The sequence below is a fragment of the Podarcis muralis genome, chromosome 4, assembly GCF_964188315.1.
Source record: "Podarcis muralis chromosome 4, rPodMur119.hap1.1, whole genome shotgun sequence".
Classification (NCBI taxonomy): Eukaryota; Metazoa; Chordata; class Lepidosauria; order Squamata; family Lacertidae; genus Podarcis; species Podarcis muralis.
The window spans coordinates 13,302,862-13,322,066 of NC_135658.1; the positions used below are offsets into that span (position 1 = coordinate 13,302,862).

At 47.4% G+C, this 19,205-nt stretch overlaps 1 protein-coding gene and 1 non-coding gene across 2 annotated transcripts in view; one reads left to right on the top strand and one right to left on the bottom strand.

Annotated features, from left to right (window-relative positions):
• RAB30 (RAB30, member RAS oncogene family) overlaps positions 1-13,386 on the bottom strand; it is a 41,113-nt gene extending 27,727 nt beyond the window's left edge. The window contains exon 1 of the mRNA XM_028725963.2: positions 13,023-13,386. The gene's annotated coding sequence lies outside the window, so the exon portion shown is untranslated. The remainder of the gene's footprint in view (positions 1-13,022) is intronic.
• Positions 5,851-5,924, top strand: TRNAI-GAU (transfer RNA isoleucine (anticodon GAU)). Its single transcript has one exon. It is a non-coding gene; the product is annotated as a tRNA-Ile (tRNA).
• Positions 13,387-19,205: the final 5,819 nt, after the last annotated feature.

The window sequence follows — 19,205 nt, forward strand, 5'->3', positions numbered from 1 at the left end:
CCTACTTAACTTATTTTATATTCCCCACATTCCCTCCTGAAAAGCGGTCCAGGAAGGCAAACACACAAACGCTGCCCTGGACTCCTCTGGGAGGAAGGGCACGGTATAAATTCAATTATTAAAAACCGTTTAAAACAGGGCTAGGCAACCTAAGGCCCGTGGGCCGGATGCGGCCCAATCGCCTTCTCAATCCGACCCACGGACGGTGCGGGAATCAGCGTGTTTTTACATGAGTAGAATGTGTCCTTTTATTTAAAATGCATCTCTGGGTTATTTGTGGGGCATAAGAATTCGTTCATTATTTTTCCCCCAAAATATAGTCTTGCCCACCACATGGTCTGAGGGATGGTGGACCAGCCCACGGCTGAAAAAGGTTGCTGACCCCTGGTTTAAAACCTCCAAAAACAATTCCAAAGCAGCTGCAGACTGGGATAAATCTTGACCGAAAAGGCTTGTGGTGAAGAAGAAGGTCTTTAGTAGGGCACCGAAACAGCAACAGAGACGGCGCCTGGCTAATATTCAAGGGGAGCAGAATTTCAAAGGGTAGGTATCTCAACACGAAAGGTCCTCTTGGTAAGATGGTACCTGAGGGAAGCCCTCACCTGCAGGGTGCCGTGATCAATGGGATGTATGAGATGGTCTTTCAGGTATCCTGGTCCCAAACATAGGGCTTTTTATGCCAAAACCAGCACCCTAAACTTACCCTGGTAGCTAATTGGCAGCCAGACTTCTTCCGATTTTGAGGCTACAAAGCTGTCTCAAACCGCTGGTCCATCTAGCTCTACAGTGGCTCTGCATTGATTGTAGCTGTACACGCTCTATAGAAATGACTAGATTTTTTTATATTAAAAATCATTATATCATCATGTGCTTATTTAAACCTGGATCATGGTGGACAACATCTTCTTAGGTTGACCGATTTCTGACTCTGCCCTCAGGCATTACCAACTGAGGTTTAAGCATTTATATCAGCGCAATACCGTTATTTGGCTAATTAAAAGGTCACTAAATCATGCGCAAGCTTTCGAGTTCTCCAGAACTCTTCACCAAGAGGGGAGAGGATAGACATTTATTGCGCCATGCAAATATGATACATGCCAGCTAGTCTGGCAGGTAGTCACTTGTGCCATCATGTAAATATGATAGGCATAAAGGTAAAGGTAAAGGGACCCCTGACCATTAGGTCCAGTCATGACCGACTCTCGGGTTGCGGCGCTCATCTCAGTTTATTGGCTGAGGGAGCCGGGGTACAGCTTCCGGGTCATGTGGCCAGCAGGACTAAGCCGCTTCTGGCGAACCAGAGCAGCGCATGGAAACGCCATTTACCTTCCCGCCGGAGCAGTACCTATTTATCTCTTGCACTTTGACGTGCTTTTGAACTGCTAGGTGGCAGGATCAGAGACCGAGCAACGGGACCTCACCCCGTCACGGGGATTCGAACCGCCAACCTTCTGATCAGCAAGTCCTAGGCTCTGTAGTTTAACCCACAGCGCCCCCCACGACCCACATGATAGGCATACAAGCACAAATAAACTTCTCTTCCCCTGCTTTCCCCCCTTTGTTTACTGCCTAGCCTGATGAAGACATAGCTGTCAACCTTCCCTTTTTTTGTGGGAAATTCCCTTATTCCAGCGCCGTTTCCCCGCTGCTATCCCGGATTGTTAGATATTCCTGTAGACTGTCCCCGGGACAGGTGAGGCTGCTGATCCATTATTTTCAAGGCTGCTGATCCCTTATTTTCAAATCTGAAAGTTGACAGCTATGCGAAGAGTTCTGGAGAACTCAAAAGCTTGCACATAATTTTGTGAATATTCAGCTGATCAAAGTATTGCAATACTATGGTCATTTTTCTTTTGGGCCAATCTGGCTTCCTTTGCTTTTTAACTGGGGTTTCCACATCACAAGCTGTTCCTGGCCCAGCCAATGGGGATGGTAAGAGTTGTTAATGATTCAAGGCAAATGGTTCTATCAGGAGAGGGAAGTTTCTTAATGACATCCATTTAGATGGACACTTATCAGATGGCTGGTTCATTAGGAAGTGGATTGGGTCTGATGGGTGCGAGACGGCTCCCTGGGGGCATGTCTGCTATTTCCTGGCCTGTAAGTAATAGGCAAGTTCATGTACCATAACTTGGAGCCAGTTTTCACTGACAGATAGCAGATATGCCAAAAACAAAAAGTAAACAAAACCAGGTCTTCCATTTGATAAGGTGCCCAGCTGCAGCTCTGCTGTATGTAACAGAGGTGCAGTTAGGCCTCCTGGTTCTGCTGCCAAAAAAACGGTTTCACAGGGCACTCAAGCAATTCATGACAAGGAACCACAACTGTTAAAAGTGTGACCTCCCTCACCTGTTCTGTTTGAAAAAGCACAGCGGGGGGCAACCATGTACAAACAGCACAGCCTTACTCAACAGATTTGCTCTGCTGAAGCGTGGTCGCAATTGCTGACTGCAAGCAGCACAAAAAGTTTGGGTTCTTTAAAAGGATTATTTAAAAAGAAGCAGCAGCAGGGAGGCCACAGGAACAGCATGGCGGAAGGAGAAGAAAATGAATTCAATCTCAAATGCCATCAGGAGGACCCAATACTGTACATGCATTTCCCTGTTGCAGACTTAACTGCAATGGTGGACCGACTGTGATTATCAGTTAAAAGCAGTTGGCTAGTTCAGATGACAACCATGAGCTAGGTTAAGAACTTTGGGAATTTAAAAAAGAAATGTCACTTGATAGAGGGACAGTCCACATATATATTGGCCTATTCCAGCCTCTTTTTAATAATGGTGACTGCTCCTGCTCGGAATGTACAGGGAAAAGGCTTTTTGGTTCCTGAAATTCGTTCCGATTGTGCAGGTAAAATATGATAGAATTCTACAGTATGTGGTATTAGTGTGTGAAAACAATCAAGATCCAGTGATCCCCAGGCATGCATCTCCAGATGGTGGAGATGTCAGGCTCCATCCTGGTGCCCGGGCATCTTCACTTGGCTGCAAGTGGGCAATAGCCAGGGTGCAAAATGCACCTGGTGCGTGGCTAATTTCAAACACTGGTGTCAGGACACCAAACAGGCCATTTCACAAACTACAGTTCCTGAGACACTCTGGGTACTGTGTCTCATTCTAGATGCCACATTTTTAGGAGGAGATTGACAAACTGGAGTGTGTTCAAAGGAGGGATATCAGAATGGTAAGGGGTCTGCAAACCAAGTCCTGCAAAGCACAGCTGAAAGAGTACATTTAGCAGGGAGAAGAGAAGATTCAGGAGAGGCAAGATAGCTACCTCCAAATACCTAAAAGGATTCCACATAGAAGAGGAGGCAGATTTGCATTGTTGCTCCAGGGGGTAGGAGTGGAACCAATGGGTGTAAATTTCAGAGAACCACCTCTTCCATTCTCACCTTGCAAAATCTCCTCTTCTTCCTTTTGCTTACCCATCCTTGCCCTTTCTGTTTCCAGAGCATGTCAATCTGTTAGCGATGCCAGTGCACAAGAGGAAGAGGAGGTCTCTTTGCAAGGTAAGGAAGAGGCACAACTGCAAGGGGGCTGGCACGCCATCCCAAACACCTTGACGGGCCTGATTTGGCCCATGGGTTGCAGGTTCCCTACCCCTGACCCACAGGATGGGAGAACTACCAGAAAGACTCTTCCTATTTTGAATGACCAGGGATAGCTCAGTTGGTGAATAACGCCAAGCTTGTTAGGGAGAAATGATGTCTAAAGAAAGTGTTAAAGCAGAAAGCTCAGCTATTAGAACTGCAGGCGTTGCTACAAATAAAACTAAAGTCAACACAGTTGCGCCACTAACTGAACTGCTTATTTACTGCAGGATGAAATTTCATGAACTGTTGAGAAGGATGGGAGGAAAAAATGAACTCAGGGCACCCTTTCCTATGCTAATGCAAAAAATATGGCGCTCTGCAAGTACTTTGTCCTTTGTTCTCTGCTTCAGATGATTTCCCAAGGCACTGAACACAACTACATAATCATAAAGTTCATCATATTTAAAGGCCCCTTGAAAGAAGCAGTGGCTAACCACTGCACCAAGATTTTACACGCATGCCCCATACTAAGGGCTCCGCTCGCTGGCCCCACCTAACCCTTTGCCCAACCAAACCCCCCCCCCATCATAGCTGTCAACGTTTCCCATTTTTTAAGGGAAATTCCCTTATTCCGAATATGATTCCTCGCAAGAAAAGGGAAAAGTTGACAACTATGCCCCCAATACGCATCACCCACTCCCTCACGAACACACCATTTCTCTCCCATCTGAAGCAAATTCCATCAGTGACTCACAAACTTGCTACATCCAATTATTGTGCTTCACTTGGAAGTGCCTTTAAACACAGTTCACCAAGTGCAATCAGCTCAAACGGTGTCTGCCGCGTAGGAGCAAAACTGTTGGCATCTTCAGAAACAAACTTGCAGCCAACGCTGGTGCTGACCTCTAAAGCCCCAGGTCCTTTCAGGACATCTGTGAGGAAGCTTTGGTCCGCCAGATGTTGCTGGACTCCCATCATCCCAAGCCATCGGCCATGCTTGCCAGGGCTGATGGGAACTGTAGCTCGACAACCTCTGGAGGGTGAAATGTTTAGGCAGGTATATCAAGGACAGATTGCACACATTTTAAACTACCCAGGCCTGGAGGTCAATACAGCCCTTATGACTAGCAATAGGATTTGAAGCAGGTTGTGTATGGACTGCATTTTGGCATTCCTTACAGCAAGTTCTTGAAGACTACTTATCTCCTCTTGAAAACATGACTGTGCTCAGACTTCCCTGATCCCCTGGATTCTGTGCCTCTGCGTTTCCAATATTCTCCTGATGTTTTTAATGATTTTATGCTATTTCTATAGTTTATATGTACAGTGGTACCTCAGGTTACATACACTTCAGGTTACATACACTTCAGGTTACAGACTCCGCTAACCCAAAAATAGTGCTTCAGGTTAAGAACTTTGCTTCAGGATAAGAACAGAAATCATGCTCCGACGGCACGGCGGCAGCAGGAGGCCCCATTAGCTAAAGTGGTGCTTCAGGTTAAGAACAGTTTCAGGTTAAGTATGGACCTCCGGAACGAATTAAGTACTTAACCTGAGGTACCACTGTACACTGCTTAGAGTCTTTCCCTCCTAGTATTAAGCAGACCAAACGTTTTTTCAGACAAGTGAATAAATAGGGGTGGGACTATCCCGCTCAGGTCCTCACCAGACAGCCTACGGCCTTCCCTAACCTAGCTGAGCCATAAATACTCCCAGGTCACGGCTGCGGTGTTGCCTGTGCCAATGGCCTATTTTAAGCCATGCCTGTCTGGCTGACCATCTCCATGCAGCTGCCTCCCGCTCACTTCAGGACACTGCAGCATAGACCCCAAACCATGAATGTTCTACATGAACCTCAGGCCAACACTCCAATGCCAGCCCCGTCACCCCAAAATCCAGCAGGTGCTCGTGTTAGTTCTTGCTGCTGAAGCCTACAACCCAGTGCTGGCAGAGAGTGACAAAATTAGACCTTACATATAGCTTAACTTTCCCGTTATGCCACTTGAACAAAACAGGCAGTCCGCAACCCCTGTTTCAGTTAAAATTACATAGGATTGTCAACAAGGTACAGTTACTGCAAAGGGATCGTTTCGCCATTTAAATCATCGCACTAAAAGGAGGCAGCACAACAAAGAAGACTCCTTATTCATCAAGAAAGGCCACCACAGAATCCTCCAGGGTGCTGCTAATTCCCACATTTATTTCCAAACTGCTTGTCTGTTAACTTGCTTACAGTGTGAGTAGTTGATGTGTTAGTCAGGTACAGAAGCCTACAGGGCTAGAATCTCTGGCTTCAAGTGCAGGGGCTTATATCAGCCTGGATAGCTCAGTTGGTAAGAGCGTGGTGCTGATAACGCCAAGGTCGCAAGTTCAATCCCTGTATGGGACAACTGCATTGCAGGGGGTTGGACTAGATGATCTGTCCCAACTCTATGATTCTATGATATAGATCAACATACAGCTTCCATCCCACCCAACAATCATCTTAGAAGATGAAGCAAGCCTTAGAACTGATGGGGAACAGATGTAGTTCAGCAGTAGAACATCTACATTGGATGCAGAAAGGCCTCATATTCTGTCCCCGGCATCTCCAGAAACAAGCTGGAAGAGATCCCTGCCTGAAACTCTGGAGATCTGCTGACAGTTAGTGCTGTAAAGGTAAAGGGACCCCTGACCATTAGGTCCAGTCGTGGCTGACTCTGGGGTTGCAGTGCTCATCTCGCTTTATTGGCCGAGGGAGCCAGCGTACAGCTTCCAGGTCATGTGGCCAGCAGGACTAAGCTGCCTCTGGCGAACCAGAGCAGCACACGGGAACGCTGTTTACCTTCCCGCCGGAGCAGTACCTATTTATCTACTTGCACTTTGACGTGCTTTCGAACTGCTAGGTTGGCAGGAACTGGGACCGAGCAACGGGAGCTCACTCCATCGTGGGGGTTCGAACCGCCGACCTTCTGATCAGCAAGTCCTAGGCTCTGTGGTTTAACCCACAGCGCCACCCGCGTCCGACAGTTAGTGCTGTAGACGATACTAATCTAGATGGACCAATGGTCTGATTGCTACCTACGTTCCACCAACCCAGCAGGCAGCTGTATGGGAAAGGGCCTCCCTGGTCTAAACCTAGCTGGCCAAACAGTTCCATGTCACAAACATTCTAGTTTCACTGAAAGTGAATTCAGTCCTGGATCTCTTGGCTGCTTTTTAATCAGGGCTAGCCATATTATTTTGCACATAAGATGGTAAGAACTGATTTTTTTAAAAAACAACCTTTTATTCCCCAGTCTCAAGACCAAAAATCAATATGCTTGTGCTGTGCAGGGAAGAAGAAAAATAACAAGTTTAGATGCCTAGGCAACTCAGTTTCTGGGATATCTTTTAAACGCAAACTATAAACATATTTGCTCTATGACTTGCATGTATTTTTTGCTGACTATAGTTATATACCCTCCAACATTTCTTTGATGAACATAGGGACGTCCTATTTAATAATAATAAATAATAATAATAATATTCATACCCCGCCCATCTGACTGGGTTGCCCCAGCCAATCTGGGTGGCTTCCAACATGTATAAAAACAAAATAAAACATTAAACAACTTTCCTATACAGATGTCTTCTAAAGGTTGTATGTATAATTACTTATCTCCTTGGCTTGGTGATTGTCCAACACCACACCCTCCAATATTTCTTTGACAAAAATAGGGACGTTCTAAGGAAAAGTGGGACCTTTCAGAATCAAATCAGAAACTGGGACAGCTTCTGTAAATCCAGGACTGTCCTGGGGAAATAGGGACTCTTGGAGGGTCTGTAGTTATAGCTCTCTCTACCTTTAGGAAGTGCAAAGGTTCTCACCCCACCCCACCCCACCCATCCTTTATATTTTGCTCAAATGCTTTAAAGCAAGCATAGGCAAACTCGGCCCTCCAGATGTTTTGGGACTACAACTCCCATCAAGCCCTAGCTAACAGGAACAGTGGTCAGGGATGATGGGAGTTGTAGTCCTAAAACATCTGGAGGGCCGAGTTTGCCTATGCCTGCTTTAAAGGCCCTCCAAAAAGAGCAATTACTGCCATACTAATTATTTAGTGGTAGAAAATAAAAGACTAATAGGCTGTTCCACAAATAATTGAATCAGGCAATCTGAGTCTGGTCTTTGAGATGTCAGGGTGGGCATGCTGGTTTGAATCCCAGTGAGTCAGCTCAATTGACTTCTGAAGCAGCTTGGAAAGGGTCCATTCTGCAAATCTGCTGTTCACTTGAAATCACTGAGACGGCCCTAAGATAAAGGAGATCACCAGCAATCCCATGTCTCTGACCAAGCTCTATGAGCTTGCAATAAACAGCAGGCCCAGATGGAGAAGCACATCTACACCCCAAAGTGCCATTCAATGGGGCCCAAATGAGCATCCAGAAGTATCTCCACAGCAGCTGCACTTGCAAAAGCTTATTTCCGCACGGGCTCCTCTTCTCTACAGAATCTAAGTGGGTGGATTTTCCACTTGGAATAAAGCACTACCTACAGCAACACACGGGACGCGGGTGGCGCTGTGGGTTAAACCACAGAGCCTAGGACTTGCCGATCAGAAGGTCGGCAGTTCAAATCCCCGTGACGGGGTGAGCTCCCATTGCTCGGTCCCTGCTCCTGCCAACCTAGCAGTTCGAAAGCACCTCAAAGCACAAGTAGATAAATAGGTACCGCTCCAGCGGGAAGGTAAACGGCGTTTCCGTGCGCTGCCCTGCTTCGCCAGAAGCGGCTTAGTCATGCTGGCCACATGACCCGGAACTGGAACGCCGGCTCCCTTGGCCAATAAAGCAAGATGAGCGCTGCAACCCCAGAGTCGGCCACGGCTGGACCTAATGGTCAGCATACACCATACATACAGCAACACAGTGCTTTCCTTAACTTTGCAGTCCAGTCCAATGGCTGTTTGGAAGAAACAGGCAATGAACTAGACTGCAAAGCTCAGGAAAGTGCTACAGTGGGTGGGTGACAACACCATTATTAAAATTAAGTTTGCATGCTTATGCTTGGGGTAAATCACATTGAGCTTGGTGGGGCCAAAAGTGATTTGCCCCAATTAAGTGTGCACAGAACTGAAACTATGAAGGGTTGTTGTTATTGTTTATAATTTGTATTTTGGATAATGGCATTGTTACCCCACCCATCCCAAACCTTAGGAACAATGGTTAGTAGGGCATTTAAAAATAAAAACAGCAACAACAATGAACAAGCCCACAGTAACACAAATGACTTTAACAACTATATGAACAACATATGCTCCAAAAGCGCTATGTTTGGATTGGAGACTCCAACACGCCCTTTTCCCTAAAGTCCTTGCATAGTTTTCTCATAGCTCACATATCACCAGTTCACCAAGGAAGCCCCCAGCACAAACTTATCAGGCTGAACTTTCAAAGCTCGTCCTCCTGGGCCAAGGCAAATCGCTCCTAGAAAAACCTCTGCTTTTATAGCCAGCGCAGGAAACTGCATATTTCTTTACCCCCAACTTGCCAAGAAAAAGGGGTGGGGGGTGGAGAAGATGAGGAGGGTAAAATAAAAGAAGCAATTCCAGGCACAAAAGAAATAAAGAAATCTATGGCAAGCAGAAGGGACCTGGGCTGTGGCTGCATTGTTGCTCTCCTTTGACAACAATAAGAAAGGAAGGAAAAGAGATCAGATAAAATATAAATGCAAGGCGGTTGAGCTGAGGAATGTCGATCCCTCGGGAAGGGAATTGCCCTCGCAAGATTAAAGAAAATGATATCAAATAGGATGTGCTGCAATATCGGCTTTTGTGGCCATTGTGTCAGTGTTTACAAACCCGTTGATCTCAAGGAACAGGGGGTTTCATTGTTCATCCCGAACTCATGTCACGCAGGGCAATGCGATTCCAATGAAAGTTTGCCAGAGGACAAAACAGTGTCAGTTACACAAGGGAAGCGCAGGAACAAATCTATGCAGTAGCGGCAGAGGAGAGGCAGCTAGCTGGCCATATGGATTCAATTCGAGCCGTTCCCTTCCAGGGAAGGAACTCTGTACAGGAACCAACACAATGACGCCAGGCCTATAATCCACAAACCACTTAAGACAGATCACACTCACACTATCTCTCCCTCTCTCTCTCTCTCTCTCTCTCTCACACACACACACACACACACACACGTACCTCTGTATGCTTTTACTTGGACAAGCTGCTGAAATCAGTGGGATTTAACTTGGGATCCCACTGTTCTTGCACATAGTGCTTTCATCAATTGCATTAATTACAGGCGATGGGGGGAGGGGTCTCTTAATAAAAGCCACAAGCCCCACTGCCTGACTGTTTAGCCAAATCCCATAACATCCTCCCCAAAAGCATTGTAAACCCAGTAGATATTGGGGTGGGGCACTGAATAGAAAGTCCTTGTCAATGAGCTTGCTTCCAACCACAGTCCAGAATACACTTAAACCATAGAACCACAGTACAGCAGAACTGGAAGGGACCCTGAGGGTCATCTAGTCCAACCCCCTGCACTGCAGGAATCTTTCAGCCAACGTAAGGCTCAAACCCACAACCCTGAGATTAAAAGTCTCATGCTGAGCTATCCTTATCTGGGAGCAATCATAGGTTTTGGGGGGGGGGTGGATTTTATACTGCCAGAGTATATGTTTGCATAAGAAACATATACTCTGGCAACATATAACCCCCCCCCAAAAAAAAACACCTATGATTGCTCTCAAATAAATTGTGAGAGCGCAAGTTAGGATAAGGGCTCCAGAGCCAGTGTCAAGATGCAGCGTCCTGGGTAGCTCGGAGGGCCCCAGCAGGACGCCTTTGCTCCCAGCTGGGCAGCTGGATGTGGGGAGCTTCCATTTTAATTTCCCACATTGCCTATGACTGATGCTGCATCAGGAGCATTGTGGGAAATTCAAAATCAGCAGCCCAAATTGCCATGGCTGCCCACCCCTGCCAGGGAAGCACTCCAGGTGAGGGGGAAGCTAATGACACATGAGGCGTTCCAGCAGAGGGCACTATGCCAAGAGCTCCCTGAAACCTGGAGCCAGTTCTGCAGAATCCCATTGCAGCCAGCGCATCTCAAATGCACTGACGGCTCAATCCGAAGGAGGTTTATTTGGAAATAAGCCTCTTCGGATTGCCCTGTAACAACAGGTGATGGGGCTGATAGAGGTGCTACTCACCCTGCATGCAGGCTGTAGAAAAGCCCTTCCCTAAGGAACACTATGTGCAGGGAATGCAATGTTTTTAAAGGTCCTTCCCAGTGCATGGAGCATTTATCCGCCTGCGGCGCAGCATATTTCTGCCAGTGGTAGCACAGAATGTGCAGTCAGGAGTTCTTGCAAGTTAGAATAATAAACCCTCACAATCCCTATAATGCAGTGGGGCTGGGACTAAGACACTGATTTGCCATACGCTAAGCTGCTGGGCTGAGCAGACCTAACTCATTCTCCCTTACCCACACACAACTTCATGTTGGGGGAGGGGGGAAGGTGACTTGCCTCTTCTAATCTCCTCCCCACACATTGGATTCTCAGTCCACAAGAAGAGAAAGAGCTCTCACATTTAGTTTTGCAAATTCCCACACAGTCCGCAAAATTAATATTTGGGGGTGGGGGAGTGAGCGACGATGACCCTTCAACTAAAATTCAGCCTTATCAGAAACGCAAGTATTGCAACTTGTAAGGCTTTTGACAAGGCTGCACTTTATTCATCAGGGTGCCCAAGCGTCTGAGACACAGCTGCAAGCTATGCAAACTTGCTGAACTCAGTGATGCTCACTTCCCAAGTTGACATTCAGAGGCTCAGGCTACATAGACCCACCTTCGCAAAACTGAGGATGGCTCCTGAAAAAAATGAAGAGGGCCAATAGGAATCTTTCGGACTATTTTAAGACGCCAGTCATCCCAGGAGAAAGAGCAGAACAGCCCAAGTCCTTGCTGTGTCAATGTTTGCTTTTCTCCTCGCCAATCAGGCATTTCTCCCGACATTCCCAGGGCCTTCCATCTCTCTGAGCATCTTGGCAGCATTAAGAACAGTGAGTGACTGGTTCTGGTTGCCAAGAGAATAAAACTGGACCAGTACAGCCGCTTCCCTGACAATTTATGGCTTGCATATGGTCATTTGGAATTTGTCGTTAGTGTGTGGCCAAAGTTTTTACAGAGTTGAAAACACGCACACACAGAGAGAGAGAGAGAGAGAGATTCCAAGCCTGTTAGCAACCATCAGAAAGAAAAGGAAAAACGGGAGCGGGGAATGGGGTGAGTTTTTGGGGGAGGTGGGAATACTCATTGCAACATATTGGCTATGTAGTGGGATAGGATGCAGGCTTCCTCAGAAACAAGTCCCACCAAGCTGAATGAAACTTACTTCTTAGTAAGCACGCTTAGGATCTCAGCCTTACCATACATGCATGCAAAAGTATGTCTTATAGACCAATCTTTTCAAATACTCTTGGTGGAAGCAAGTCCCATTTTATTCAACAGGATAAACTTCCAAGTGAGAGTAGGACTGCACCCTCCCTTATAGGAAATTACAGTGTGATCCTATGCACTTTGCTCAGAAGTAAATTCCACTAAGTCGAAGGGTGCTTAGGACTGCAGCCTAAGCCAAACCAAACTCAGTGGAGCTTACTTCTGAGTAAATGTACCCAGGGCGTGGGGTTCCTGGAGGACTATTATCTTTTCTCTATTTTAAACACCACTCGCCTACCCCTATGACTATTGCTTATGTCATATTTTTTTTAAAAAAAGACGAGAGCCATTTCCAATAGTAAACATATCTGACATTTAAAAACACACACACATTTATATCCTCTACTGATCTTGCAAAAATAGGAGGCAGAAAGAGTGATGGGGAAGGAGCTGACTCAAGTCTTCGAAGCTTGCATTAAATCATCTCTTTCGCACCCAGTAATTGTTCAACGTGCCAAAGACTCTCCACCGCAGCCCCCCAAAACACGAACACACCCGGCTATGTTCAGTCAATGCCACAATTAGGTGCTTCAAGCGTCCCAGACACTCACACCCCAACATCTGGAAAGGGGAAGAAAGAGGACAGAGGCAGGCAGAGAAACACTGATAAGCATTCAGCAAGCAAGCCCGTCTCTGTAGGGATTCCGCACATGTAACCTTTCCTTTCCCAAAAAGAAAAGAAAAAAAAAAAAGACAGGAGGAGGAGGATGGGGAAACACCGGGTTTGCAGACAACTCCAAGGCTTTGTTGCTGGGGCTCATCAATAATCTTCGGAGTTAGGAGGGCGGCTCATTATCATTATCACTTCGCTTTGGGCGATGTTGCATCCAAACAGCAGGGAGGGGAGAGAAACCAGGAGACAAAGCGTGTTTCCACCCCCCAACCCTCCTTCCCCACGCCGCCGCCGATGCATACATCCACAACACGTTCCGGATTTTAGACAGACTAGCAAGCTGATAGATATGAAGAAGGGAAAATCATGCTTTAAATAAAATTTTAAAAAAGCATCGCGCAACTCACCTGGTTTGGGACGGCTGCTCCCTGCCCTTTACAAAGAACATAAGCCAAGAGGCCAGGTTGGAAACCAAGTCACTTAATTAGACATGAGCGGGGCAAAGCTTGCGAAGCAGTTCCCTTGGGATGAAAACTGTAGAAGGTCGTGTGTGTGCGCCGCTTCCTCCCCAACCAACCAAGCCACCCACTCCCGCCCCCTTTTGCTTGGGATTCAGTCACTGGTGCTGCTGCTCTGGTCGCTGGAAGCAGCAACAGCAGGGGGAGGGAGGAGGAGGCTGCACACCGATCTGGGTCTGGCACAATGAATTGCAGCGCAGAAGGACCGCCCCGCCCTTCAGCCGCTTTGCAATTACATCATCCTTCTGTGGCTCGGCAGGGGGCGGAGGTGGAGGGGGGCGGGGAAAAGGAAAGGCAGAGCCTTCCCATTGGCCCCTCCGGGCAGGCGTCCCTTGGGTCCCTGGGAAACGTAGTCCCGAGGTGCGGTTCCGCCCCGGGCTACAGGCGCGTCTGGTCGTTCGCGGCACTACAACTCCCGTGAAGCCCCGCGCGGCGCGGCCTCAGAAAGGAGCTGAGGGAGAAGAGGTTGGGCCTTAAGGCTTTGGGAGCCGAGCCCGCTCGCTCCCTCAGAGCGGCCATATTGGCGGCGGTGATGACGACGGCGGCGGCGGCGGCAGTGCGGTTCTCGACGGGCGCCCTGCGGAGAGGAAGAGCGGCCCTAAGGAAGCCGGGTTTAAAGTGGCGCTGCGGTGGGAGAGGAGGGGGGTTGGGGAAGCGAGTGGGGGGGTGGGAATAAAGCGAACCGGAGCGGTTGAGGAGAGCTTTTCAACCTGGGGGGGGGGGGGGAGAAGCGACGGTGGGCGCGAGGAGGTCAAAAGTCCTCGGGTGCGTTTGGCGAGCCTCTCTCCCCTCCCCTCCCCTTCGTGATAAGTGACGGGGGGGCGGCGTGTTGCCGTGGGAACCCCCGACCGGAGCGCGGCTGCGCCTTCCCCGCCCCTTCATAGGTGTCCCCAGACCGCAGCGTTCCGCGCTTTGCCGCGGGTGGCGCAGAGGTTAGAGCGCTCGTTGCGGGCGTCTCCGGGAGCCCCGCGTTCGGTTCCCGGGCGCCTCCCTCGGGCCGGGTTCCCCTAAGGGCAGTTTGAACACCGAAGCAATCGGCTGCTGCGGCGCCAGGGCAGAGCGCAAGCCCTGAGCCAGGAAATCCCATTGTGATTAGTGGCGCCCGCTACTTAACCTGGGCATGGATAGGAAGCTGCCCCAGACACTTACTTAGGTCCATCTAGCTCAGTGTTGTCTGCACTGGCTGGCAGCGGGCCAGGACTGAGCTTGTAGCTCTTGAATTTAATGGGAAATTACTGTTGAGTTGAGTGGCTTTGTTTGGGGTGGGTGGACTAGAGTTTCACTGAGTTTAGGGAATGACCAGGTTTTTATTTCTCTCCCTCTTCCCTAATGCAGCCTACAAACCCTCCCGCTTGCAAAACCATCACACTGCCTGGAAATCCTGCTTTTCATAAAACTAGGAGAGCTGGTCCTAGTGGCGTGTAGTAGTGAGAATCTGTCCAGCTTGCGGCTGTAATATTACAGCGAAGTGGTAGAGCAGTTACTTGCGTGCAGGAGTCCCCAGGTTGAATCCCCGGGGATCTGCTGCCAGTCATTGTAGACAGTTCTGAGCTAGAATAACCAATATTGCAGTTCAGGGTAAGGCAGCTTCCTAATCTAGACAAATTCCCCAATAAAGTTGATGAAAGACAGCAGAATTATAATAGTTTTAACTTTGGGAATTCCCCTCCGCCCCCCCAAAAATTCCTACTACAGATCTCCCTTGTTTCCAAGCACTTTGTGGTCTACTCAAGATATACCTTAACAGTGCAACTCTGTACATCTTTACTCAAAAGGTCCCACTGAGTTCAGTGGGGCTTACTTGCAGGTAAGTGGGTATAGGACAGCAGCTTTAAAAACAATTTTCTACTTCTTGACAAGATCTCTGGGATCTTATTTGAAAGGTGAGGTAGAAATCCCTGTAACAAATAAATCATACCTATGATAGTTTAGATTGTGTTGGAATTTCAGAGCAATATTATGGAGCTCCATTGTTCTAGTTTGCATAGTCCTAAAATGGTGAGGTTTCAACGTTCCTGTTTTAATTTGCTACATATACTATTATCCTGCCTGTTTGTTTGTTCTACAACAAACATTCCAGGTGGCTGAAAAGTTTATTTACAAAGCGTTATAAAAGCCTAGTGAAAACAGATATCACAACAGGGCAGTAGCTGAAAGTATAAGGACAAATTAACGATAAGGGTCATCCTCGTTTTGCATTCAGCAGGATCACATCTTTAACCATCAAGCCCCGAAGATATTCTTGCGTTGCAGGAAATAGATGACTCTTGGTCTCCCAAGTCTACGATTCTATGATATTGGTCTCATTCTGTGGGAATTGTTGGCTAAAAATGGAGCATCATTGACAGATGTCAGAGAGCTCAATGTGTGGATGTTAAACGAGTTCCCTTTTGTTTGGTGAATACTTCTTCCAGAGCAGGAATGGGGAATGTTTGGCCCTGCAGATCTTGCTGGGCTTCAGTTCCCATCATTCCTCACCCATGGCCATGCTACCTACCTGGGGCAGGTGAGTGTTTGTCTAGACCAGAAGGACTGGGCTGTTGAACAGAAGATAAATAAACGGACAGGGGCCTCTTCAGAAGCATTTCCGTGCTGTGTTCTCTAACCAGTTTTGGTGTTAACCATGTTCTGTGTATCCTTCAGAGAGTTTGAGTCCATTAGCTTTCCTATCACTACTGTGGAACTACAGAATGCTACATTTAGGCAACTGCTTTGCTTTGCAGAACTACAATTCCCAGAGTTCCCTGGAAAAAAGGATTGTTAAACTCACTCTTCATCTATAGTATTGTGAAATATAAGTGTGTGTGTGTGTATGAAAAATCAGCTTTGCACAAACACGTATATTTTAGAGAGGGGAAAAACTCACTGCTTGACCACTTTTTAATTCCTTTTATATTCCTAACACCAGGAAATGTTCTTACCCCAGCACAGCTTTATAGGGAGATGAAGCCTTCTGCATTATCTTTAGAAAGGGCCTCTATAAAGAGCAGGGCAGGGGGCTATTTTATCTCTGATCTTAGCGCTAAGCACCACAGTGCTGAGATCAGAAAGTTTGCATTTTACTTTTCACAGATACAGCCCTCCAAAGTGCTGGGCAGTGGGGAGGGGGCTGGAAATGCTGGTTGTGAGTGCATCAGCACCTGTCTTTTGTGTGTGATAATTTATGTAAGAGTGTTTGTGCTGTGGGTGTATCTCCATGCATGTGTACACTGACCACTTTCACCACTGGCATGTGGCCTTCAGAAAAGTGGTTGGTCGTCAGTGTGGCCCTCAGACCAGAAAAGACTAGCTGTTCCTTGTTCACACCAAGCAGTCTCACCTGAACGTACATTTGGGGTTTGAGATTATATTAATACACAGGCTGAGCCAGTAAATGGGGCCGGGGGGAAAGGCTTGTGATCTGGTCACATAAACATTTGTGACGGTCATTCTAAACCAGGGGTTGCCTTCCTTTTGGACCAGTGGGCCCATTACTAATGTTGGAGGCCACCAGTCACAAAATAGCTACTATTGCAATTGGGGAGGGGGAAGTGATGGTGGAGCATAACCCGAAATGGTTGCCACAGGGAGTGTGGCGACATGCAAAATTAGAGACACAGCCACCCACCACAACTTTATGCATGCCATGGGACGTCCTACCTGTCCCGATTGTGGAGATACACAGCCATGGGTGTAGCCCCGGATCAAGTAAAAGAAAAGGAATACTTCACTAACTGACCAATCACATCGGTTCTGTCCCCACTAACAAAGGTTCTCCCCCCGCAACAAGAATCCTGGCTACATCCATACAAACAGTACTGATTTTAGACATACTGTACACTGATCCTGCTGCTGAACATTTTGCTCCATAACATTATTTCTAGGAGGCCTGGAGACTCGCTTAAAAAGAAGAACGAAAGCATGAAGTCTGGGGCATGTGCCCAGGTGAAAGACTTTGCTTGGTGCCCACAGGTGCCACGTTGGAAACCCTAGTTCAAAACTTAAAAGCAGAAATGCAGCCCAGTCTTATGTGTGTTTACTCAAAAGCAGTGCTTTTTTGCCTAAAAAAAATGTTTAGGAGTACTCATTTTCCTACTCATATTGAAATATTTCCCCTCAATGAGGCCAAACTTCGATTCACAAAACGTTTATGGGTATGCGTCCCCCCAGAAAAAAGCACTGTTCAGAAGTAATCCCTGCTGTGTCCCAAGGGACTTTACTCCTAAATCGATGTTCTTGGGGTTTCAGTCTTATGCTGAAACCTCCCTTAGACACAGCAAGGCTTACTTCTGAGTAAACGTGTAGTAGTGACTTGACACTGGGTTGGTGCACTGAGCTTAAGCCCACCAAAATTACTAGTCAGCCTATCTAGGAATATTTAGCTGCAGCACATTGGCATACACTGTTGGGGGACAGAGTGGAGTGCTTCGACTTGCAAAAGTTTCTTTCCAGGTGAGTGGCTTGGGGAGGACATAAAGCAGGGGTCCCCAAAGTAAGGCCCAAGGGACTCGTTTATCCAGCCCGTGGCAACTCCCACTGCTGCCGCCCGCTCTTACCTGTGCTGCGCGGCTGTCCACTTCCAGGTCAGAGGAGCACCAGAAATAGCTTGTGAGCATGCACAAGTGTTATTTGCGCATGCGCAAGCGTTATTTCCAGTGCACATCTGGGTCAGAGGAGGCCCCTGCACATGAGCACAAGCTATTTCCGGTGCTCCTCTGCGCCTGAAGTGCGCCGGAAATAGCATGTGCGCACGGATATGGGCACGCACTCCTGCCGACGCGTGGCAATTTTGCTGACCCCTGACATAAAGCAGTGATGGGAAACCTTTGGCCTACCAGGTGTTGCTGGACTCCAGCTCCGATCATCCCCAGCCAGAGTGGACCATAGGGAAGATGGCTGGTAGTAGGCCACAGTCTCCCCATCCCTTGTAAAGTAAGCAACTAATGAGAAATGCAAATTGCTTAATGTTCAGTTCTGCGTTCTTTTTCAGGATCTGCCAGCGCAGAGAATGTGACTTCTACGCCTCCTCTTCATCTCTTAATGGGGTCATGCTAGAGATTTCTGTGATCAGGGCTTTATCTGCAGTTTCTGGGCAATGTCTTAGAAGGACGAGGGCGTGCTGCTTATCCCATGACCCAGCAAGAATTGAAGCAACAGTGCATTCATTTTATCATGGCTAGTTGGGAGGGGAGGGTGGAGGTAATTTATTCAAAGTTCTTCCTTCTGCAAACACTTCGCTCAAACCTTATTCGTTCCTCCTCAATCCCTTTCCCTTCACAGCAGGTAGATCTGTAGCACCTGAAGAAAATGTTTATTGAGGGCTTTAAAATCCTGAGTAGGCTCAGGATGTTCTCTTCTGGGTGTCAGAACATCATGTTTTTAAGACTTGTCAAATTGAATCTCCTCCACAGCAACAAATCCATTCATAGGTAAAGCAAGTAAGTATTTTGAAAAGCCCTGCCAGGATCTTGTTTCTGTAAAGCAGCATCTGACAGATGTTTCACTGAACGTTGGCCAAAATGTTATTACAGACAAATTAGGTGCTTTTTGCTGCCTTCTACAGAGTCAAACCTTGATCTATGTATTGTTTACACTGGCTGCCAGTTGTTCTCCAGGGTCTCAGGTTAAGAGGTATTTACAAACCCTTCAGTGTGAGATCTTTGAAATGGGGATGCCAGAGATGAACCCAGGACCCTCGGGCATGCAAAGCATGTCCTGTACAACCGAGTTACTTTGTTCTGACATTTTTGGGATGGTGCTATTGTTATAAATAGTCCCATCGGTCTGCTGCAGAGTGATGCGCTATACAGGAGGCTTTGCAAAAAATAACAGCCAGATGCTTACCCCCGAAGAGTTTGCAAAGTAAATTTCAGCTGTGGGTGGGTTTGGAGGTAAGGCAAAAAATCTAAAGAAGGGAAGGATTGTGCTAGGAATCTGCAACTGAAGACTGCACCAATTTGAGCCCACAGTAAGTTGCAGGCCACGAGTTCAGGTCAGGCTACACACAACAGGGGCATCAGCTTGGAGAGATGGCTAAATTAATTAATCAATTACTAAAGCTCTGACTTGGACAGGAGCACAGTGGAGTGTGTG